Below are 24,826 nucleotides of genomic sequence, written 5' to 3'. Positions count from 1 at the left end.
TGTGGTGCTCAGCATACTACAGTACATTACTAATAGTCCAGTGCTGCATCTTGCTGCTCAGTGTCAGTTCTAGTATCCTCATCAGTGCTCACTATCACTGCTCATTGCATTGTGGTGTTCTGTATACTACAGTAACATAGTAATATAGTATATATAGAGGAGCGGGTTCGGTTCTCCGAGAACCGAATTCCCGACGAACTCCACGTGGTTTACACTGGTCCGAGGCAGGCTCGGTTGTTCCCGCCTGACTCGGAAAACCTGAACAAGGGAAAATGTCATCATCCCGCTGTCGGATTCTCGCGAGATTCGGATTCCATATAAAGAGCTGCGCGTTGCCGCCATTTTTACTCGTGCATTGAAGAGAGAGCGGAGAGGACGTGGCTATGTTCTCTCAGTGGAAATCTCAATATCAGTGCCCAGTATCAGTGGTTACTTATTGCTGCTCAGTAATACTAGTAGTGTGTCTCTCCTGCTCAGTGTCAGTTCTCTGTAGTATCCTCATCAGTGCTCAGTATCACTGCTCATTGTCTTGTGCTGCATTGTGGTGCTCAGCATACAACAGTACATTACTAATAGTCCAGTGCTGCATCTTGCTGCTCATGTTGGCTATGCCCCAGCCCCTGAAGCATTCAAGCTGATTTCTTGCAGCAGCTGGGCACTGTAACAGCTCCAGAGCTGCTCTGTAAGGCAAGTAAAAGGGTGTTGGCCCTGCAGCACTACCTGTAGTTTGCATTGTGCGTTTGAAGGCACAAAGTAAGCAGACAGGAGAAGTCAGGAGAGTGCACAAGGGCATAGAAGGCAGGGGCTCAAGAAAAGAGAAGTGGAAACAGACAGCAAACTAGGCTGGAGAGAGACCTGAGACAAAGAGATCTGAATTATACGAGTAGCCGACCAGAGGAAACACAAATTATGCAGTCAAGTGTCCCACATTTGGGGAAATCGTAGGAGCAGCACACCCAGAGTGCAATGGGTGAGCCTTGCCCTGGTAGAAGCACCTTCCTGATCATAGTATCTCACTTGGCAGGTAAGTAGGAGTTGGGCTTGAGCTGGGGAGGGTCGCTGCTCGGATACCCCCCTGTCAAGTGAAGGAGATCCAACTGAGGCAGCACAAGGAAACTCTCGAAAAAAGAACAAGGCTAGAGGAAGATCTGAGACAAAGAAATCTGTCTTTTACCAGAGCTGACCAGAGGAAAGCACAAACACAGTCCCCCACTACCACAATTAATGCAGTCGAGTTTCCCACATTTGGGGAAATCACAGGGGTCAGCATACCCAGAATGCAATGAATGAACCTCACCCTGGGAGAACAATCTTCATGACCATGGAAACTCCTATGCAAAATAAGTATGATTTGGGATAGGGCTGGGGAGGGCCGCTGCTCAGGCACATCTCTGTCAAGTAAAGGAGATTCAACTGAGGCAGCACAAGGGAACTCTCATCTGGGGACAACAACTGCAGGGAGAACACATATTTTCAGATGAACATGGGAGGGCAGAAGGCTGCCTAATACTGAAGCACCCCCAAACAACAAACCAAATGTAACAACTAGTAAAAGCATTCCTGGGAGAAGGTCTGCAGAAGACGGATTTGCATACGGTGATGTCATCCAAGCAGTGGGCCAAAGTTGGCTGGAACCCTCATCTGCATATGAAAAGAGAAAAGGGTTATGCAGGGCATGGCGGCCTTTTGCGGTGCTTGGATGACCCCTAGTTCGCATTAAATACCTCCACCCTCCTTCGGTGTGGGGCTCATGTTGGCTATGCCCCAGCCCCTGAAGCATTCAAGCTGATTTCTTGCAGCAGCTGGGCACTGTAACAGCTCCAGAGCTGCTCTGTACGGCAAGTAAAAGGGTGTGGGCCCTGCAGCACTACCTGTAGTTCGCATTGTGCGTTGGAAGGCACAAAGTAAGCAGACGGGAGAAGTCAGGATAGTGCGCAAGGGCATAGAAGGGAGCGGCTCAAGAAAACAGAAGTGGAAACAGACAGCAAACTAGGCTGGAGAGAGACCTGAGACAAAGAGATCTGAATTATACGAGAGCCGACCAGGGGAAACACAAATTATGCAGTCAAGTTTCCCACATTTGGGGAAATCGCAGGAGCAGCACACCCAGAGTGCAATGGGTGAGCCTTGCCCTGGGAGAAGCACCTTCATGATCATAGTATCTCACCTGGCAGGTATGTAGGAGTTGGGCTAGAGCTGGGGAGGGTCGCTGCTCGGGTACCCCCCTGTCAAGTGAAGGAGATCAAACTGAGGCAGCACAATGGAACTCTCGAAAGAAGAACAAGGCTAGAGGAAGATCTGAGACAAAGAAATCTGACTTTTACCAGAGCTGACAAGAGGAAAACACAAACACAGTCCCCCACTACCACAAATAATGCAGTTGAGTTTCCCACATTTGGGGAAATCACAGGGGTCAGCATACCCAGAATGCAATGAATGAACCTCACCCTGGGAGAACAATCTTTATGACCATGGTATCTCCTATGCAAAATAAGTATGATTTGAGATAGGGCTGGGGAGGGCCGCTGCTCAGGCACATCTCTGTCAAGTAAAGGAGATTCAACTGAGGCAGCACAAGGGAACTCTCATCTGGGGACAACAACTGCCGGGAGAACACATATTTTCAGATGAACATGGGAGGGCAGAAGGCTGCCTAATACTGAAGCACGCCCAAACAACAAACCAAATGCAACAACTAGTACAAGCATTCCTGGGAGAAGGTCTGCAGAAGACGGATTTACATACGGTAAAGTCATCCAAGCAGTGGGCCAAAGTTGGCTGGAACCCTCATCTGCATATGTTGAAGATACAATTTGTGAATTGCATTTAACACTATCTCCCTTTCCTGGGGAGAAGATGGTAGGGCCGATTTGAAAAACCGGCGAGGAGGCACCTCTTCGAATTTCAGCTTGTAACCCTGAGAAACAATTTCTATTGCCTAGGGATCCACCTGCGAATGAACCCAGATGTGGCTGAAAACTCGAAGACGTGCCCTCAACTGGGCGGACTCCTTTAGCGGAGCCCCAGCGTCATGCGGTGGATTTTGTGGAGGCCGGGGAGGACTTCTGTTCCTGGGAACTAGCTGTGTTGTGCAGCTTCTTCCCTCTGCCCTTACCTCTGGCAAGAAAGGACGCACCTCGTACTTTCTTGTTTCTCTGTGATCGAAAGGACTGCATTTGATAATGTGGTGCTTTCTTAGGCTGTGAGGGAATATAAGGCAAAAAATTTGATTTACCAGCTGTAGCTGTGGAGACTAGGTCCGAGAGACCTTTCCCAAACAATTCCTCACCCCTGTAAGGTAAAACCTCCATATGCCTTTTTGAGTCGGCATCACCTGTCCATTGCCGGGTCCATAGGACTCGTCTAGCAGAAATCGACATAGCGTTTATTCTAGAACCCAGTAGACTAATGTCACTTTGAGCATCTCTCATATATAGGACAGCATCTTTTATATGCCCTATGGTCAATAACATAGCATCCTTATCTAGGGTCTCAATCTCTGCTGATAAGGTATCTGTCCATGCTGCCACCGCGCTACAACCCCGGCCGACGCAATTGCCGGTCTGAGTAAGGTACCAGAATGTGTGTAAATGGACTTTAGGGTAACCTCCTGCTTGCGGTCAGCAGGGTCCCTGATGGTAGCCGTATCCTGGGATGGCAGCGCTACCTTTTTGGATAAGCGTGTCAATGCTTTATCCACCCTAGGGGAGGATTCCCACCGTATCCTGTCCATTGGCGGGAAAGGATACGCCATAAGAATCCTTTTGGGAATCTGCAGCTTTTTGTCTGGAGATTCCCAAGCTTTTTCACATAATTCGTTCAACTCATGTGAGGGGGGAAAGGTTATCTCAGGTTTCTTTCCCTTATACATGTGTACCCTCGTGTCAGGGACAGGGGACTCTGTGATGTGCAAAACATCTTTTATTGCAATAATCATATATCGAATACATTTAGCCAATTTTGGCTGTAACTTTGCATCATCGTAGTCGACACTGGAGTCAGAATCTGTGTCGGTATCTGTGTCAACTATTTGGGATAGTGGGCGCTTTTGAGACCCCGAAGGTCCCTGCGACATAGGGACAGGCATGGGTTGACTCCCTGACTGTTCCCTAGCTTCAGCTTTGTCTAATCTCTTGTGTAATAAGTTTACATTAGCACTTAAAACATTCCACATATCCATCCAGTCAGGTGTCGGCGTTGTCGATGGAGACACCACATTAATTTGCTCCTGCTCCTCTCTAGGAGAGCCTTCTACCTCAGACATGTCGACACACGTGTACCGACACACCATACACTCAGGGAATCCTCTTATCTGAGGACAGTTCCCCAACAAGGCCCTTTGGAGAGACAGAGAGAGAGAGTATGCCAGCACACACCCCAGCGCTATATGACCCAGGAAAAAAACACAATAATTTTATGTTTACCCAGTAGCGCTGTATTTCCATATATATATGCGCCTAATTATGTGCCCCCCTCTTCTTTAAGACCCTCTTTCTACCGTGGTATAAGCAGGGGAGAGTCCGTGGAGCTTCCCCTCAGCGGTGCTGTGGAGAAAATGGTGCTGGTGAGTGCTGAGGGAGAAGCCCCACCCCCTCAGCGACGGGCTTCTGTCCCGCTGAAATATAGTAAAAAAATGGCGGGGGCTCTTATATATATATACAGTGCCTAGCTGCATATATATTTATTTTGCCAAAGAGAGGTCTATATTGCTGCCCAGGGCGTCCCCCCTGCGCCCTTCACCCTTACACTGACTGCCGTGTGTGAGGTGTATTGGAGCAATGGAGCACAGCTTTACTGCTGTGCGTTACCTCAGTGAAGATCATGAAGTCTTCCGCCGCCTCTGAAGTCTTCTTTTCTTCTCATACTCACCCGGCTTCTATCTTCCGGCTCTGCGAGGGGGACGGCGGCGCGGCTCTGGGACGGACGGCGAGGGTGAGACCTGCGTACCGATCCCTCTGGAGCTAATGCTGTACAGTAGCCTAAGAAGCAGAGCCTATCAACTCACAGAAGTAGGTGTGCATCTCTCCCCTCCGCCCCTCGATGCAGGGAGTCTGTTGCCAGCAGGCTCCCTGAAAATAAAAAAATCTAACAAATATACTTTCTGTCAGGAAACTCAGGAGAGCTCCCTGAAAAGCACCCAGTCTCCTCTGGGCACAGTAGTAAACTGAGGTCTGGAGGAGGGGCATAGAGGGAGGAGCCAGTGCACACCCAGATCTAAAGTCTTTCTTAAAGTGCCCATGTCTCCTGCGGAGCCCGTCTATCCTTACGGAGTCCCCAGCATCCTCTAGGACGTAAGAGAAAAATTATGCTGGCAGAAAAATCCAATTGAGTGATTAAACAGCTCCAGAGCTGCTCTGTAAGGCAAGTAAAAGGGTGTGGGCCCTGCAGCACTACCTGTAGTTTGCATTGTGCATTGGAAGCCTAGTTTGCTGTCTGTTTCCACTTCTTTTTTCTTGAGCCCCTCCCGTCTATACCCTTGTGCACTATCCTGACTTCTCCTCCCGTCTGCTTACTTTGTGCCTTCCAATGCACAATGCAAACTACAGGTAGTGCTGCAGGGCCCACACCCTTTTACTTGCCTTATAGAGCAGCTCTTGTGCTGTTACAGTGCCCAGCTGCTGCAAGAAATCAGCGTGAATGCTTCAGGGGCTGGGGCATGGCCAACATGAGCCCCACACCGAAGGAGGGTGGGGGTGTTTAATGCGAACTAGGGGTCTCGCACAATGCGAACTACAGGTAGTGCTGCAGGGCCCACACCCTTTTACTTGCCTTACAGAGCAGCTCTGGAGCTGTTACAGTGCCCAGCTGCTGCAAGAAATCAGCTTGAATCCTTCAGGGGCTGGGGCATAGCCAACATGAGCCCCACACCGACGGAGGGTGGAGGTGTTTAATGCGAACTAGGGGTCATCCAAGTGCCGCAAAAGGCCGCCATGCCCTGCACGCCCCTTTTCTCTTTTCATATGCAGACGAGGGTTGAAGCCAACTTTGACCCACTGCTTGGATGACATCGCCATATGCAAATCCATCTGCTGCAGGCCTTCCCCCAGGAATGCTTGCACTAGTTGTTGCATTTGGTTTGTTGTTTGGGGGTGCTTCAGTATTAGGCAGCCTTCTGCCCTCCCATGTTCATCTGAAAATATGTGTTCTCCCTGCAGTTGTTGTCCCCAGATGAGAGTTCCCTTGTGCTGCCTCAGTTGAATCTCCTTTACTTGACAGAGATGTGCCTGAGCAGCGGCCCTCCCCAGCCCTATCCCAAATCATACTTATTTTGCATAGGAGATACCATGGTCATGAAGACTGTTCTCCCAGGGTGCGGTTCATTCATTGCATTCTGGGTATGCTCACCCCTGTGATTTCCCCAAATGTGGGAAACTCGACTGCATTATTTAATGCGAACTAGGGGTCATCCAAGCACCGCAAAAGGCCACCATGCCCTGCATACCCCTTTTCTCTTTTCATAAGCAGACGAGGTTTGAAGCCAACTTTGACCCACTGCTTGGATGACATCACTTGCTGCCTTTCCAATGAAGCAAGTTTAATTTAATAATAGGTGAAAAACCATCCCTACAAAGGTGTTAATCAGATACTTGGCTTTGTGGACACTTTTCAGAGCACAAATTTGTTAGCATAAAAATAAAGCCAGAAAATGAAGAGCTGTTTAATCACTCAATTGGATTTTTCTGCCAGCATATTTCTTTTTCTCTGCAACCCACTGCTAAATTGTGCTTCCTAGCTGTTTTTATAAAATCACTGAATCAAATCTAACTCTGATTACATCAGAGAAGGCCAGGTACCCTACACCATAACAGGGGGTTTGACATTTTGACTTGTCTACTTAAAGATCACCAAAATCTGATAACAAGGTCAATTAAGTCCCTGGGTGGGATTGAACCACCAACCTTTTGGTTAATAGCCTTACACACTAACTTATTGCGCCACAGCGACACTTTGCAAAAGTACATACTGACAAAGGCTAATAAGCATTCATCTAGAACGATTCCTAGAAACATTTTAAAAAGTCAATAATGTGGAAAGTTTTTGTAAGATGTTTCTTCCATCAACCAATGAAGAAACACATTGGTACTTTCCCATGATGAGTGAGTGCTTCAGGATCTTTTGCACTTACATGTGCAGCAGAGTACTGTAATGGAAGCTTGCTGGGTCCATAACCCAGAGGTAGGCAGATTGAAACTATCCTCTGCTATATGCATTTTTTTTTGTTAATTAAAGTAATCCAAAACTGGGATTGATATTTTTGCTCTTTTATTTTTACTTAAAGTACAATAACTTTTACCATTTTAATTTGTTTTAATAGTATATTGACAGTATTGTTTTCTTTCAAAAATCCAATTAATTTTCTTTACCCGATTATTAAAATGGTAATTGACAAAAACAAACTACATTGTCACCAGAAGAGCAATACAAAATGTACAAGTGATATATTAAAATCATCTTTCCAGCTTGAATTTCAATGATGCATTGGGGCAACGATTTTGTGAGAAACATCTTCACCCTTAAATAAAGATTTTCTTAATTCCTTACCTGTGTGCTAATTAGATATCACCTTGTTTTCACATTAAACAGACTTCCACATGAGAAAACAGCAAATATGCAGTGGCGTTAATGTTTCCTGGTGTCAACCTGTATTATTTCCGTAGATATTGAAATGAGGATGCATCTTGCTGCCTTTCCAATGAAACAAGTTTAATTTAGTAATAGGTGAAAAACCATCCCTACAAAGATGTTAATCAGATACTTGGCTTTGTGGACACTTTTCAGAGAACAAATTTGTAATCATAAAAATAAAGCCAGAAAATGAAGAGCTGTTTAATCACTCAATTGGATTTTTCTGCCAGCATTTTTCTTTTTATCTGCAACCCACTGCTAAATTGTGCTTCCTAGCTGTTTTTTTATAAAATCACTTAATCAAATCTAACTCTGATTACATCAGAGAAGGCCAGGTACCCTATACCATAAGAAGGGGGTTTGAAATTTTGACTTGTCTACTTAAAGATCACCAAAATCTGATAACAAGGTCAATTACATCCCTGTGTGGGATTGAACCACCAACCCTTTGATTAATAACCAAACACACTAACAGATTGCGCCACAGAGACACTTTACAAACGTACATACTGACAAAGGCTAATAAGCATTCATCTAGAACGTTTCCTAGAAAAACTTTAAAAAGTCAATAATCTGGAGAGTTTTTGTAAGATGTTTCTTCCATCAACCAACGAAGAAACACATTGGTACTTTCCCATGATGAGTGAGTGCTTCAGGATCTCTTGCACTTACATGTGCAGCAGAGTACTGCAATGGAAAAATGCTGGGCCCATAACCCAGAGGTAGGCAGATTGAAACTATCCTCTGCTATATGCATTTTTTTTTGTTAATTAAAGTAATCCAAAACTGGGATTGATATTTTTGCTCTTTTATTTTTACTTAAAGTACAATAACTTTTACCATTTTAATTTGTTTTAATAGTATATTGACAGTATTGTTTTCTTTCAAAAATCCACTTAATTTTCTTTACCCTATTATTAAAATGGTTATTGACAAAAACAAACTACATTGTCACCAGAAGAGCAATACAAAATGTACAAGTGATATATTAAAATCATCTTTCCAGCTTGAATTTCAATGATGCATTGGGGCAACGATTTTGTGAGAAACACCTTCACCCTTAAATAAAGATTTTCTTAATTCCTTACCTGTGTGCTAATTAGATATCACCTTGTTTTCACATTAAACAGACTTTCACATGCGAAAACAGCAAAGATGCAGTGGCGTTAATGTTTCCTGGTGTCAACCTGTATTATTTCCGTAGATATTGAAATGAGGATGCATCTTGCTGCCTTTCCAATGAAGCAAGTTTAATTTAGTAATAGGTAAAAAACCATCCCTACAAAGATGTTAATCAGATACTTGGCTTTGTGGACACTTTTCAGAGAACAAATTTGTAATCATAAAAATAAAGCCAGAAAATGAAGAGCTGTTTAATCACTCAATTGGATTTTTCTGCCAGCATTTTTCTTTTTCTCTGCAACCCACTGCTAAATTGTGCTTCCTAGCTGTTTTTTTATAAAATCACTTAATCAAATCTAACTCTGATTACATCAGAGAAGGCCAGGTACCCTATACCATAAGAGGGGGTTTGCAATTTTGACTTGTCTACTTAAATATCACCAAAATCTGATCACAAGGTCAATTACGTCCCTGGGTGGGATTGAACCACCAACCTTTTGATAAATAGCTGAACACACTAACCGATTGCGCCACAGAGACACTTTGCTAAAAGCACATACTGACAAAGACTAATAAGCATTCATCTAGAACGTTTCCTAGAAAAACTTTAAAAAGTCAATAATCTGGAGAGTTTTTGTAAGATGTTTCTTCCAGCAACCAATGAAGAAACACATTGGTACTTTCGCATGATGAGTGAGTGCTTCAGGATCTCTTGCACTTACATGTGCAGCAGAGTACTGCAATGGAAGCATGCTGGGCCCATAACCCAGAGGTAGGCAGATTGAAACTATCCTTTGCTATATGAATTTTTTTTTTTGTTCATTAAAGTAATCCAAAACTGGGATTGATATTTTAGCTTTTATTTTTACTTAAAGTACAATAACTTTTACCATTTTAATTTGTTTTAATAGTATATTGACAGTATTGTTTTCTTTCAAAAATCCACTTAATTTTCTTTACCCTATTATTAAAATGGTAATTGACAAAAACAAACTACATTGTCACCATAAGAGCAATACAAAATGTACAAGTGATATATTAAAATCATCTTTCCAGCTTGAATTTCAATGATGCATTGGGGCAACGATTTTGTGAGAAACATCTTCACCCTTAAATAAAGATTTTCTTAATTCCTTACCTGTGTGCTAATTAGATATCACCTTGTTTTCACATTAAACAGACTTCCACATGAGAAAGCAGCAAGGATGCAGTGGCGTTAATGTTTCCTGGTGTCAACCTGTATTATTTCAGTAGATATTGAAATGAGGATGCATCTTGCTGCCTTTCCAATGAAGCAAGTTTAATTTAGTAATAGGTGAAAAACCATCCCTACAAATATGTTAATCAGATACTTGGCTTTGTGGACACTTTTCAGAGAACAAATTAGTTAGCATAAAAATAAAGCCAGAAAATGAAGAGCTGTTTAATCACTCAATTGGATTTTTCTGCCAGCATATTTCTTTTTCTCTGCAACCCACTGCCAAATTGTGCTTCCTAGCTGTTTTTATAAAATCACTGAATCAAATCTAACTCTGATTACATCAGAGAAGGCCAGGTACCCTACACCATAACAGGGGGTTTGAAATTTTGACTTGTCTACTTAAAGATCACCAAAATCTGATAACAAGGTCAATTAAGTCCCTGGGTGGGATTGAATAACCAACCTTTTGGTTAATAGCCTTACACACTAACTGATTGCGCCACAGCTACACTTTGCAAAAGTACATACTGACAAAGGCTAATAAGCATTCATCTAGAACGATTCCTAGAAACATTTTAAAAAGTCAATAATGTGGAGAGTTTTTGTAAGATGTTTCTTCCATCAACCAATGAAGAAACACATTGGTACTTTCCCATGATAAGTGAGTGCTTCAGGACCTCTTGCACTTACATGTGCAGCAGAGTACTGTAATGGAAGCATGCTGGGTCCATAACCCAGAGGTAGGCAGATTGAAACTATCCTCTGCTATATGCATTTTTTTTTGTTAATTAAAGTAATCCAAAACTGGGATTGATATTTTTGCTCTTTTATTTTTACTTAAAGTACAATAACTTTTACCATTTTAATTTGTTTTAATAGTATATTGACAGTATTGTTTTCTTTCAAAAATCCACTTAATTTTCTTTACCCGATTATTAAAATGGTAATTGACAAAAACAAACTACATTGTCACCAGAAGAGCAATACAAAATGTACAAGTGATATATTAAAATCATCTTTCCAGCTTGAATTTCAATGATGCATTGGGGCAACGATTTTGTGAGAAACATCTTCACCCTTAAATAAAGATTTTCTTAATTCCTTACCTGTGTGCTAATTAGATATCACCTTGTTTTCATATTAAACAGACTTCCACATGCGAAAGCAGCAAGGATGCAGTGGCGTTAATGTTTCCTGGTGTCAACCTGTATTATTTCAGTAGACATTGAAATGAAGATGCATCTTGCTGCCTTTCCAATGAAGCAAGTTTAATTTAGTAATAGGTGAAAAACCATCCCTACAAAGGTGTTAATCAGAGACTTGGCTTTGTGGACACTTTTCAGAGAACAAATTTGTTAGTATAAAAATAAAGCCAGAAAATGAAGAGCTGTTTAATCACTCAATTGGATTTTTCTGCCAGCATATTTCTTTTTCTCTGCAACCCACTGCTAAATTGTTCTTCCTAGCTGTTTTTATAAAATCACTGAATCAAATCTAACTCTGATTACATTAGAGAAGGCCAGGTACCCTACACCATAATAGGGGGTTTGAAATTTTGACTTGTCTACTTAAAGATCACCAAAATCTGATAACAAGGTCAATTAAGTCCCTTGGTGGGATTGAATCACCAACCTTTTGGTTAATAGCCTTACACACTAACTGATTGCGCCACAGCTACACTTTGCAAAAGTACATACTGACAAAGGCTAATAAGCATTCATCTAGAACGATTCCTAGAAACATTTTAAAAAGTCAATAATGTGGAGAGTTTTTGTAAGATGTTTCTTCCATCAACCAATGAAGAAACACATTGGTACTTTCCCATGATGAGTGAGTGCTTCAGGATCTCTTGCACTTACATGTGCAGCAGAGTACTGTAATGGAAGCATGCTGGGTCCATAACCCAGAGGTAGGCAGATTGAAACTATCCTCTGCTATATGCATTTTTTTTGTTAATTAAAGTAATCCAAAACTGGGATTGATATTTTTGCTCTTTTATTTTTACTTAAAGTACAATAACTTTTACCATTTTAATTTGTTTTAATAGTATATTGACAGTATTGTTTTCTTTCAAAAATCCTATTAATTTTCTTTACCCGATTATTAAAATGGTAATTGACAAAAACAAACTACATTGTCACCAGAAGAGCAATACAAAATGTACAAGTGATATATTAAAATCATCTTTCCAGCTTGAATTTCAATGATGCATTGGGGCAACGATTTTGTGAGAAACATCTTCACCCTTAAATAAAGATGTTCTTAATTCCTTACCTGTGTGCTAATTAGATATCACCTTGTTTTCACATTAAACAGACTTCCACATGAGAAAACAGCAAAGATGCAGTGGCGTTAATGTTTCCTGGTGTCAACCTGTATTATTTCCGTAGATATTGAAATGAGGATGCATCTTGCTGCCTTTCCAATGAAGCAAGTTTAATTTAGTAATAGGTGAAAAACCATCCCTACAAAGATGTTAATCAGATACTTGGCTTTGTGGACACTTTTCAGAGAACAAATTTGTTATCATAAAAATAAAGCCAGAAAATGAAGAGCTGTTTAATCACTCAATTGGATTTTTCTGCCAGCATTTTTCTTTTTCTCTGCAACCCACTGCTAAATTGTGCTTCCTAGCTGTTTTTTTATAAAATCACTTAATGAAATCTAACTCTGATTACATCAGAGAAGGCCAGGTACCCTACACCATAAGAGGGGGTTTGCAATTTTGACTTGTCTACTTAAATATTACCAAAATCTGATCACAAGGTCAATTACGTCCCTGGATGGGATTGAACCACCAACCTTTTGATTAATAGCTGAACACACTAACCGATTGCGCCACAGAGACACTTTGCGAAAAGTACATACTGACAAAGACTAATAAGCATTCATCTAGAACGTTTCCTAGAAAAACTTTAAAAAGTCAATAATCTGGAGAGTTTTTGTAAGATGTTTCTTCCAGCAACCAATGAAGAAACACATTGGTACTTTCGCATGATGAGTGAGTGCTTCAGGATCTCTTGCACTTACATGTGCAGCAGAGTACTGCAATGGAAGCATGCTGGGCCCATAACCCAGAGGTAGGCAGATTGAAACTATCCTTTGCTATATGCATTTTTTTTTGTTCATTAAAGTAATCCAAAACTGGGATTGATATTTTAGCTTTTATTTTTACTTAAAGTACAATAACTTTTACCATTTTAATTTGTTTTAATAGTATATTGACAGTATTGTTTTCTTTCAAAAATCCAATTAATTTTCTTTACCCGATTATTAAAATGGTAATTGACAAAAACAAACTACATTGTCACCAGAAGAGCAATACAAAATGTACAAGTGATATATTAAAATCATCTTTCCAGCTTGAATTTCAATGATGCATTGGGGCAACGATTTTGTGAGAAACATCTTCACCCTTAAATAAAGATTTTCTTAATTCTTTACCTGTGTGTTAATTAGATATCACCTTGTTTTCACATTAAACAGACTTCCACATGAGAAAGCAGCAATGATGCAGTGGCGTTAATGTTTCCTGGTGTCAACCTGTATTATTTCAGTAGATATTGAAATGAGGATGCATCTTGCTGCCTTTCCAATGAAGCAAGTTTAATTTAGTAATAGGTGAAAAACCATCCCTACAAATATGTTAATCAGATACTTGGCTTTGTGGACACTTTTCAGAGAACAAATTCGTTAGCATAAAAATAAAGCCAGAAAATGAAGAGCTGTTTAATCACTCAATTGGATTTTTCTGCCAGCATATTTCTTTTTCTCTGCAACCCACTGCTAAATTGTGCTTCCTAGCTGTTTTTTTTATAAAATCACTTATTCAAATCTAACTCTGATTACATCAGAGTAGGCCAGGTACCCTACACCATAAGAAGGGGGTTTGAAATTTTGACTTGTCTACTTAAAGATCACCAAAATCTGATAACAAGGTCAATTACATCCCTGGGTGGGATTGAACCACCAACCCTTTGATTAATAACCAAACACACTAACAGATTGCGCCACAGAGACACTTTACAAACGTGCATACTGACAAAGGCTAATAAGCATTCATCTAGAACGTTTCCTAGAAAAACTTTAAAAAGTCAATAATCTGGAGAGTTTTTGTAAGATGTTTCTTCCATCAACCAACGAAGAAACACATTGGTACTTTCCCATGATGAGTGAGTGCTTCAGGATCTCTTGCACTTACATGTGCAGCAGAGTACTGCAATGGAAAAATGCTGGGCCCATAACCCAGAGGTAGGCAGATTGAAACTATCCTCTGCTATATGCATTTTTTTTTGTTAATTAAAGTAATCCAAAACTGGGATTGATATTTTTGTTCTTTTATTTTTACTTAAAGTACAATAACTTTTACCATTTTAATTTGTTTTAATAGTATATTGACAGTATTGTTTTCTTTCAAAAATCCACTTAATTTTCTTTACCCTATTATTAAAATGGTAATTGACAAAAACAAACGACATTGTCACCAGAAGAGCAATACAAAATGTACAAGTGATATATTAAAATCATCTTTCCAGCTTGAATTTCAATGATGCATTGGGGCAACGATTTTGTGAGAAACACCTTCACCCTTAAATAAAGATTTTCTTAATTCCTTACCTGTGTGCTAATTAGATATCACCTTGTTTTCACATTAAACAGACTTCCACATGCGAAAGCAGCAAGGATGCAGTGGCGTTAATGTTTCCTGGTGTCAACCTGTATTATTTCAGTAGACATTGAAATGAGGATGCATCTTGCTGCCTTTCCAATGAAGCAAGTTTAATTTAGTAATAGGTGAAAAACCATCCCTACAAAGGTGTTAATCAGAGACTTGGCTTTGTGGACACTTTTCAGAGAACAAATTTGTTAGCATAAAAATAAAGCCAGAAAATGAAGAGCTGTTTAATCACTCAATTGGATTTTTTTGCCAGCATATTTCTTTTTCTCTGCAACCCACTGCTAAATTGTGCTTCCTAGCTGTTTTTATAAAATCACTGAATCAAATCTAACTCTGATTACATCAGAGAAGGCCAGGTACCCTACACCATAACAGGGGGTTTGAAATTTTGACTTGTCTACTTAAAGATCACCAAAATCTGATAACAAGGTCAATTACGTCCCTGGGTGGGATTGAACCACCAACCTTTTGGTTAATAACCATACACACTAACTGATTGCGCCACAGTGACACTTTGCAAAAGTACATACTGACAAAGGCTAATAAGCATATATCTAGAACATTTCCTAGAAACATTTTAAAAAGTCAATAATGTGGAGAGTTTTTGTAAGATGTTTCTTCCATCAACCAATGAAGAAACACATTGGTACTTTCCCATGATAAGTGAGTGCTTCAGGACCTCTTGCACTTACATGTGCAGCAGAGTACTGTAATGGAAGCATGCTGGGTCCATAACCCAGAGGTAGGCAGATTGAAACTATCCTTTGCTATATGCATTTTTTTTTGTTAATTAAAGTAATCCAAAACTGGGATTGATATTTTTGCTCTTTTATTTTTACTTAAAGTACAATAACTTTTACCATTTTAATTTGTTTTAATAGTATATTGACAGTATTGTTTTCTTTCAAAAATCCAATTAATTTTCTTTACCCGATTATTAAAATGGTAATTGACAAAAACAAACTACATTGTCACCAGAAGAGCAATACAAAATGTACAAGTGATATATTAAAATCATCTTTCCAGCTTGAATTTCAATGATGCATTGGGGCAACGATTTTGTGAGAAACATCTTCACCCTTAAATAAAGATTTTCTTAATTCCTTACCTGTGTGCTAATTAGATATCACCTTGTTTTCACATTAAACAGACTTCCACATGAGAAAGCAGCAAGGATGCAGTGGCGTTAATGTTTCCTGGTGTCAACCTGTATTATTTCTGTAGATATTGAAATGAGGATGCATCTTGCTGCCTTTCCAATGAAGCAAGTTTAATTTAGTAATAGGTGAAAAACCATCCCTACAAAGGTGTTAATCAGAGACTTGGCTTTGTGGACACTTTTCAGAGAACAAATTTGTTAGCATAAAAATAAAGCCAGAAAATGAAGAGCTGTTTAATCACTCAATTGGATTTTTTTGCCAGCATATTTCTTTTTCTCTGCAACCCACTGCTAAATTGTGCTTCCTAGCTGTTTTTATAAAATCACTGAATCAAATCTAACTCTGATTACATCAGAGAAGGCCAGGTACCCTACACCATAAGAGGGGGTTTGAAATTTTGACTTGTCTACATAAAGATCACCAAAATCTGATAACAAGGTCAATTACGTCCCTGGGTGGGATTGAACCACCAACCTTTTGGGTTAATAGCCTTACACACTAACTGATTGCGCCACAGCGACACTTTGCAAAAGCATATACTGAAAAAGCCTAATAAGCATTCATCTAGAACGTTTCCTAGAAACATTTTAAAAAGTCAATAATGTGGAGAGTTTTTGTAAGATGTTTCTTCCATCAACCAATGAAGAAACACATTGGTACTTTCCCATGATGAGTGAGTGCTTCAGGATCTCTTGCACATACATGTGCAGCAGAGTACTGTAATGGAAGCATGCTGGGTCCATAACCCAGAGGTAGGCAGATTGAAACTATCCTCTGCTATATGCATTTTTTTTGTTAATTAAAGTAATCCAAAACTGGGATTGACATTTTTGCTCTTTTATTTTTACTTAAAGTACAATAACTTTTACCATTTTAATTTGTTTTAATAGTATATTGACAGTATTGTTTTCTTTCAAAAATTCACTTAATTTTCTTTTCTGTGTGCTAATTAGATATCACCTTGTTTTCACATTAAATAGACTACCACATGAGAAAGCAGCAAGGATGCAGTGGCGTTAATGTTTCCTGGTGGTAGTGGGGTACTGTGTTTGTGCTTTCCTCTGGTCAGCTCTGGTAAAAGTCAGATTTCTTTGTCTCAGATCTTCCTCTAGCCTTGTTCTTCTTTCGAGAGTTCCCTTGTGCTGCCTCAGTTGGATCTCCTTCACTTGACAGGGGCGTACCCGAGCAGCGACCCTCCCCAGCACTAGCCCAACTCCTACTTACCTGCCAGGTGAGATACTATGATCATGAAGGTGCTTCTCCCAGGGCAAGGCTCACCCATTGCACTCTGGGTGTGCTGCTCCTGCGATTTCCCCAAATGTGGGAAACTTGACTGCATAATTTGTGTTTCCCCTGGTCGGCTCTCGTATAATTCAGATCTCTTTGTCTCAGGTCTCTCTCCAGCCTAGTTTGCTGTCTGTTTCCACTTCTCTTTTCTTAAACCGCTCCCTTCTATGCCCTTGCGCACCTTAATTAAATCTAACTCTGATTACGTCAGAGAAGGCCAGGTACCCTACACCATAAGAGGGGGTTTGAAATTTTGACTTGTCTACTTAAAGATCACCAAAATCTGATCACAAGGTCAATTACATCACTGGGTGGGAACCTTTTGGTTAATAGCCCATGTAAGTGCAAGAGATCCTGAAGCACTCACTCATCATGGGAAAGTACCAATGTGTTTCTTACAAAAATTCTCCAGATTATTGACTTTTTAAAGTTTTTCTAGGAAACGTTCTAGATGAATGCTTATTAGCCTTTGTCAGTATGTACTTTCGCAAAGTGTCGCTATGGCGCAATCAGTTAGTGTGTATGGCTATTAACCTAAAGGTTGGTGATTCAATCCCACCCAGGGACGTAATTGACCTTGTTATCAGATTTTGGTGATCTTTAAGTAGACAAGTCAAAATTTCAAACCCCCTCTTATGGTGTAGGGTACCCGGCCTTCTCTGATGTAATCAGAGTTAGATTTGATTAAGTGATTTTATAAAAAACAGCTAGGAAGCACAATTTAGCAGTGGGTTGCAGAGAAAAAAAATTATGCCTGCAGAAAAGTCCAATTGAGTGATTAAACAGCTCTTCATTTTCTGATTTTATGTTTATGCTAACAAATTTGCTCTCTGAAAAGTGTCCACAAAGCCAAGTCTCTGATTAACACCTTTAGTAGGAATGGTTTTTCACCTATTACTGAATTAAACTTGCTTCATTGGAAAGGCAGCAAGATGCATCCTCATTTCAATGTCTACTGAAATAATACAGGTTGACACCAGGAAACATAAACGTCACTGCATCCTTGCTGCTTCCTCAAGGGGAAGTCTGTTTAATGTGAAAACAAGGTGATATCTAATCAGCACACAGGTAAGGAATTAAGAAAATCTTTCTTTATGGGTGAAGATGTTTCTCACAAAATTGTTGCACCAAGGCATCATTGAAATTAAAGCTGGAAAGATGATTTTAATATATCACTTGTATATTTTGTACTGCTCTTCTGGTGACAATGTAGTTTGTTTTTGTCAATTACCATTTTAATAATAGGGTAAAGAAAATTAAGTGGATTTTTGAAAGAAAACAATACTGTCAATATACTATTAAAACAAATTAAAATGGTAAAAGTTATTGTACTTTAAGTAAAAATAAAAGAGCAAAAATATCAATCCCAGTTTTGGATTACTTTAATTAACAAAAAACAATGCATATAGCAGAGGATAGTTTCAATCTGCCTACCTCTGGGTTATGGACCCAGCATGCTTCCATTACAGTACTCTGCTGCACATGTAAGTGCAAGAGATCCTGAAGCACTCACTCATCATGGGAAAGTACCAATGTGTTTCTTCATTGGTTGATGGAAGAAACATCTTACAAAAACTCTCCAGATTATTGACTTTTTAAAGTTTTTCTAGGAAACGTTCTAGATGAATGCTTATTAGCCTTTGTCAGTATGTACTTTCGCAAAGTGTCTCTGAGGCACAAACAGTTAGCGTGTTCAGTTGTTAACCAAAAGGTTGGTGGTTCAATCCCACCTAGGGACGTAATTGACCTTGTTATCAGATTTTGGTGATCTTTAAGTAGACAAGTAAAAATTTCAAACCACCTCTTATGGTGTAGGGTACCTGGCCTTCTCTGATGTAATCAGAGTTAGATTTGATTAAGTGATTTTATAAAAAAAACAGCCACAAAGCACAATTTAGCAGTGGGTTGCAGAGAAAAAGAAATATGCTGGCAGAAAAATCCAATTGAGTGATTAAACAGCTCTTCATTTTCTGGCTTTATTTTTATGCTAACAAATTTGTGCTCTGAAAAGTGTCCACAAAGCCAAGTATCTGATTAACACCTTTGTAGGGATGGTTTTTCACCTATTATTAAATTAAACTTGCTTCATTGGAAAGGCAGCAAGTGATGTCATCCAAGCAGTGGGTCAAGGTTGGCTTCAAACCTCGTCTGCTTATGAAAAGAGAAAAGGGGTATGCAGGGCATGGCGGCCTTTTGCGGTGCTTGGATGACCCCTAGTTCGCATTAAATAATGCAGTCGAGTTTCCCACATTTGGGGAAATCACAGGGGTCAGCATACCCAGAATGCAATGAATGAACCGCACCCTGGGAGAACAGTCTTCATGACCATGGTATCTCCTATGCAAAATAAGTATGATTTGGGATAGGGCTGGGGAGGGCCGCTGCTCAGGCACATCTCTGTCAAGTAAAGGAGATTCAACTGAGGCAGCACAAGGGAACTCTCATCTGGGGACAACAACTGCAGGGAGAACACATATTTTCAGATGAACATGGGAGGGCAGAAGGCTGCCTAATACTGAAGCACCCCCAAACAACAAACCAAATGCAACAACTAGTGCAAGCATTCTTGGGGGAAGGCCTGCAGCAGATGGATTTGCATATGGCGATGTCATCCAAGCAGTGGGTCAAAGTTGGCTTCAACCCTCGTCTGCATATGAAAAGAGAAAAGGGGCGTGCAGGGCATGGCGGCCTTTTGCGGCACTTGGATGACCCCTAGTTCGCATTAAACACCTCCACCCTCCGTCGGTGTGGGGCTCATGTTGGCTATGCCCCAGCCCCTGAAGGATTCAAGCTGATTTCTTGCAGCAGCTGGGCACTGTAACAGCTCCAGAGCTGCTCTGTAATGCAAGTAAAAGGGTGTGGGCCCTGCAGCACTACCTGTAGTTCGCATTGTGCGAGACCCCTAGTTTGCATTAAACACCCCCACCCTCCTTCGGTGTGGGGCTCATGTTGGCCATGCCCCAGCCCCTGAAGCATTCACGCTGATTTCTTGCAGCAGCTGGGCACTGTAACAGCTCAAGAGCTGCTCTGTAAGGCAAGTAAAAGGGTGTGGGCCCTGCAGCACTACCTGTAGTTTGCATTGTGCATTGGAAGGTACAAAGTAAGCAGACGGGAGGAGAAGTCAGGATAGTGCACAAGGGTATAGACGGGAGGGGCTCAAGAAAAAAGAAGTGGAAACAGACAGCAAACTAGGCTTCCAATGCACAATGCAAACTACAGGTAGTGCTGCAGGGCCCACACCCTTTTACTTGCCTTACAGAGCAGCTCTGGAGCTGTTTAATCACTCAATTGGATTTTTCTGCCAGCATAATTTTTCTCTTACGTCCTAGAGGATGCTGGGGACTCCGTAAGGACCATGGGGGATAGACGGGCTCCGCAGGAGACATGGGCACTTTAAGAAAGACTTTAGATCTGGGTGTGCACTGGCTCCTCCCTCTATGCCCCTCCTCCAGACCTCAGTTTACTACTGTGCCCAGAGGAGACTGGGTGCTTTTCAGGGAGCTCTCCTGAGTTTCCTGACAGAAAGTATATTTGTTAGATTTTTTTATTTTCAGGGAGCCTGCTGGCAACAGACTCCCTGCATCGAGGGGCGGAGGGGAGAGATGCACACCTACTTCTGTGAGTTGATAGGCTCTGCTTCTTAGGCTACTGTACAGCATTAGCTCCAGAGGGATCGGTACGCAGGTCTCACCCTCGCCGTCCGTCCCAGAGCCGCGCCGCCGTCCCCCTCGCAGAGCCGGAAGATAGAAGCCGGGTGAGTATGAGAAGAAAAGAAGACTTCAGAGGCGGCGGAAGACTTCATGATCTTCACTGAGGTAACGCACAGCAGTAAAGCTGTGCTCCATTGCTCCCATACACCTCACACACGGCAGTCAGTGTAAGGGTGAAGGGCGCAGGGGGGACGCCCTGGGCAGCAATATAGACCTCTCTTTGGCAAAATAAATATATATGCAGCTAGGCACTGTATATATATATAAGAGCCCCCGCCATTTTTTTACTATATTTGAGCGGGACAGAAGCCCGTCGCTGAGGGGGTGGGGCTTCTCCCTCAGCACTCACCAGCGCCATTTTCTCCACAGCACCGCTGAGGGGAAGCTCCATGGACTCTCCCCTGCTTATACCACGGTAGAAAGAGGGTCTTAAAGAAGAGAGGGCACATAATTAGGCGCATATATATATGGAAATACAGCGCTACTGGGTAAACATAAAATGATTGTGTTTTTTTCCTGGGTCATATAGCGCTGGGGTGTGTGCTGGCATACTTTCTCTCTCTGTCTCTCCAAAGGGCCTTGTTGGGGAACTGTCCTCAGATAAGAGGATTCCCTGAGTGTATGGTGTGTCGGTACACGTGTGTCGACATGTCTGAGGTAGAAGGCTCTCCTAGAGAGGAGCAGGAGCAAATTAATGTGGTGTCTCCATCGACAACGCCGACACCTGACTGGATGGATATGTGGAATGTTTTAAGTGCTAATGTAAACTTATTACACAAGAGATTAGACAAAGCTGAAGCTAGGGAACAGTCAGGGAGTCAACCCATGCCTGTCCCTATGTCGCAGGGACCTTCGGGGTCTCAAAAGCGCCCACTATCCCAAATAGTTGACACAGATACCGACACGGATTCTGACTCCAGTGTCGACTACGATGATGCAAAGTTACAACCAAAATTGGCTAAATGTATTCGATATATGATTATTGCAATAAAAGATGTTTTGCACATCACAGAGTCCCCTGTCCCTGACACGAGGGTACACATGTATAAGGGAAAGAAACCTGAGATAACCTTTCCCCCCTCACATGAGTTGAACGAATTATGTGAAAAAGCTTGGGAATCTCCAGACAAAAAGCTGCAGATTCCCAAAAGGATTCTTATGGCGTATCCTTTCCCGCCAATGGACAGGATACGGTGGGAATCCTCCCCTAGGGTGGATAAAGCATTGACACGCTTATCCAAAAAGGTAGCGCTGCCATCCCAGGATACGGCTACCATCAGGGACCCTGCTGACCGCAAGCAGGAGGTTACCCTAAAGTCCATTTACACACATTCTGGTACCTTACTCAGACCGGCAATTGCGTCGGCCGAGGTTGTAGCGCGGTGGCAGCATGGACAGATACCTTATCAGCAGAGATTGAGACCCTAGATAAGGATGCTATGTTATTGACCATAGGGCATATAAAAGATGCTGTCCTATATATGAGAGATGCTCAAAGTGACATTAGTCTACTGGGTTCTAGAATAAACGCTATGTCGATTTCTGCTAGACGAGTCCTATGGACCCGGCAATAGACAGGTGATGCCGACTCAAAAAGGCATATGGAGGTTTTACCTTACAGGGGTGAGGAATTGTTTGGGGAAGGTCTCTCGGACCTTGTCTCCACAGCTACAGCTGGTAAATCAAATTTTTTGCCTTATATTCCCTCACAGCCTAAGAAAGCACCACATTATCAAATGCAGTCCTTTCGATCACAGAGAAACAAGAAAGTACGAGGTGCGTCCTTTCTTGCCAGAGGTAAGGGCAGAGGGAAGAAGCTGCACAACACAGCTAGTTCCCAGGAACAGAAGTCCTCCCCGGCCTCTACAAAATCCACCGCATGACGCTGGGGCTCCGCTAAAGGAGTCCGCCCAGTTGGGGGCACGTCTTCGAGTTTTCAGCCACATCTGGGTTCATTCGCAGGTGGATCCCTAGGCAATAGAAATTGTTTCTCAGGGTTACAAGCTGAAATTCGAAGAGGTGCCTCCTCGCCGGTTTTTCAAATCGGCCCTACCATCTTCTCCCCAGGAAAGGGAGATAGTGTTAAATGCAATTCACAAATTGTATCTTCAACAGGTGGTGGTCAAGGTTCCCCTGCTTCAACAAGGAAAGGGAAATTATTCGACCCTGTTTGTAGTCCCAAAACCGGACGGTTTGGTCAGACCCATATTAAATTTAAAATCCCTGAACCTATACTTGAAAAGGTTCAAGTTCAAGATGGAATCGCTAAGAGCGGTCATCGCCAGCCTAGAAGGGGGGGATTTTATGATATCTCTGGACATAAAGGATGCATACCTTCATGTACTCATTTATCCACCTCATCAGGCGTACCTAAGATTTGCGGTACAGTATTGTCATTACCAATTTCAGACGTTGCCGTTTGGTCTCTCCAGAATTTTCTCCGAGAATTTTCACCAAGGTAATGACAGAAATTATGGTGCTCCTGCGAAAGCAAGGTGTCACAATTATCCCGTACTTGAACGATCTCCTCATAAAAGCGAGATCAAGAGAGCAGTTGCTGAACAGCGTATAACTTTCATTGAAGGTGTTACAGCAAAACGGCTGGATTCTCAATATCCCGAAGTCGCAGTTGGTTCCTACGACTCGTCTGACTTTGCTTGGGCATTATTCTGGATACGGACCAGAAAAGGGTTTATCTTCCGATAGAAAAGGCCCAGGAACTCATGACTCTGGTCAGGAACCTATTGAAACCAAAACAGGTGTCAGTGCATCACTGCACTCGAGTCCTGGGAATGATGGTGGCATCATACGAGGCCATTCCCTTCGGCAGGTTCCATGCGAGGATCTTGCAATGGGACCTACTGGACAAGTGGTCCGGGTCACATCTACAGATTCATCAGTTGATCACCCTGTCCCCCAGGGCCAGGGTATCTCTCCTGTGGTGGCTGCAGAGTGCTCACCTTCTAGAGGGCCGCAGGTTCGGCATTCAGGACTGGATCCTGGTGACCACGAACGCGAGCCTCCGAGGTTGGGGAGCAGCCACACAGGGAAGAAATTTCCAAGGTCTTTGGTCAAGTCAGGAGACTTGTCTTCACATCAACATCCTGGAGCTAAGGGCCATATACAACGCCCTATGTCAAGCGGAGACCTTACTTCGCGACCAACCAGTTCTGATCCAGTCAGACAACGTCACCGCAGTAGTTCATGTAAACCGCCAAGGCGGCACAAGGAGCAGAGTGGCGATGGCGGAAGCCACCAGAATTCTTCGCTGGGTGGAGAATCATGTAAGCGCACTGTCAGCAGTGTTCATTCCGGGAGTGGACAACTGGGAAGCAGACTTCCTCAGCAGACACGACCTACATCCAGGAGAGTGGGGACTCCATCAGGAAGTCTTCGCACAGATTGCAAGTCGGTGGGGACTGTTCCAGATAGACATGATGGCGTCCCGCCTCAACAAAAAGCTACAGAGGTATTGCACCAGGTCAAGAGACCCTCAGGCAGTAGCTGTTTAAACAGCTCTTCATTTTCTGATTTTATGTTTATGCTAACAAATTTGCTCTCTGAAAAGTGTCCACAAAGCCAAGTCTCTGATTAACACCTTTGTAGGAATGGTTTTTCACCTATTACTGAATTAAACTTGCTTCATTGGAAAGGCAGCAAGATGCATCCTCATTTCAATGTCTACTGAAATAATACAGGTTGACACCAGGAAACATTAACGCCACTGCATCCTTGCTGCTTTCGCATGTGGAAGTATGTTTAATGTGAAAACAAGGTGATATCTAATTAGCACACAGGTAAGGAATTAAGAAAATCTTTATTTAAGGGTGAAGGTGTTTCTCACAAAATCGTTGCCCCAATGCATCATTGAAATTCAAGCTGGAAAGATGATTTTAATATATCACTTGTACATTTTGTATTGCTCTTCTGGTGACAATGTAGTTTGTTTTTGTCAATTACCATTTTAATAATAGGGTAAAGAAAATTAATTGGATTTTTGAAAGAAAACAATACTGTCAATATACTATTAAAACAAATTAAA

At 41.9% G+C, this 24,826-nt stretch overlaps 5 non-coding genes and 2 pseudogenes across 5 annotated transcripts; 2 read left to right on the top strand and 5 right to left on the bottom strand.

The window, feature by feature from the left end:
- Positions 1-868: 868 nt before the first annotated feature.
- Positions 869-1,032, bottom strand: LOC135040719 (U1 spliceosomal RNA). Its single transcript, XR_010234554.1, has one exon. It is a non-coding gene; the product is annotated as a U1 spliceosomal RNA (small nuclear RNA).
- Positions 1,033-1,184: 152 nt separating this feature from the next.
- On the bottom strand, positions 1,185-1,348 carry LOC135040783 (U1 spliceosomal RNA). The gene has a single exon (XR_010234611.1). It is a non-coding gene; the product is annotated as a U1 spliceosomal RNA (small nuclear RNA).
- Positions 1,349-2,019: 671 nt separating this feature from the next.
- Positions 2,020-2,182, bottom strand: LOC135040680 (U1 spliceosomal RNA). The gene has a single exon (XR_010234530.1). It is a non-coding gene; the product is annotated as a U1 spliceosomal RNA (small nuclear RNA).
- A 152-nt stretch (positions 2,183-2,334) lies between these two features.
- LOC135040759 (U1 spliceosomal RNA) lies at positions 2,335-2,498 on the bottom strand. The gene has a single exon (XR_010234587.1). It is a non-coding gene; the product is annotated as a U1 spliceosomal RNA (small nuclear RNA).
- A 3,761-nt stretch (positions 2,499-6,259) lies between these two features.
- On the top strand, positions 6,260-6,438 carry LOC135040732 (U1 spliceosomal RNA; annotated as a pseudogene).
- Positions 6,439-17,003: 10,565 nt separating this feature from the next.
- Positions 17,004-17,166, top strand: LOC135040657 (U1 spliceosomal RNA). Its single transcript, XR_010234508.1, has one exon. It is a non-coding gene; the product is annotated as a U1 spliceosomal RNA (small nuclear RNA).
- A 2,083-nt stretch (positions 17,167-19,249) lies between these two features.
- LOC135040726 (U1 spliceosomal RNA) lies at positions 19,250-19,428 on the bottom strand (annotated as a pseudogene).
- Between the last annotated feature and the right edge of the window lie 5,398 nt (positions 19,429-24,826).

This window comes from Pseudophryne corroboree, unplaced genomic scaffold, assembly GCF_028390025.1.
Source record: "Pseudophryne corroboree isolate aPseCor3 unplaced genomic scaffold, aPseCor3.hap2 scaffold_758, whole genome shotgun sequence".
Taxonomy (NCBI): domain Eukaryota; kingdom Metazoa; phylum Chordata; class Amphibia; order Anura; family Myobatrachidae; genus Pseudophryne; species Pseudophryne corroboree.
Note: the sequence above shows the minus strand (reverse complement) of the source record. Positions and strands in the feature narration are given on the sequence as shown.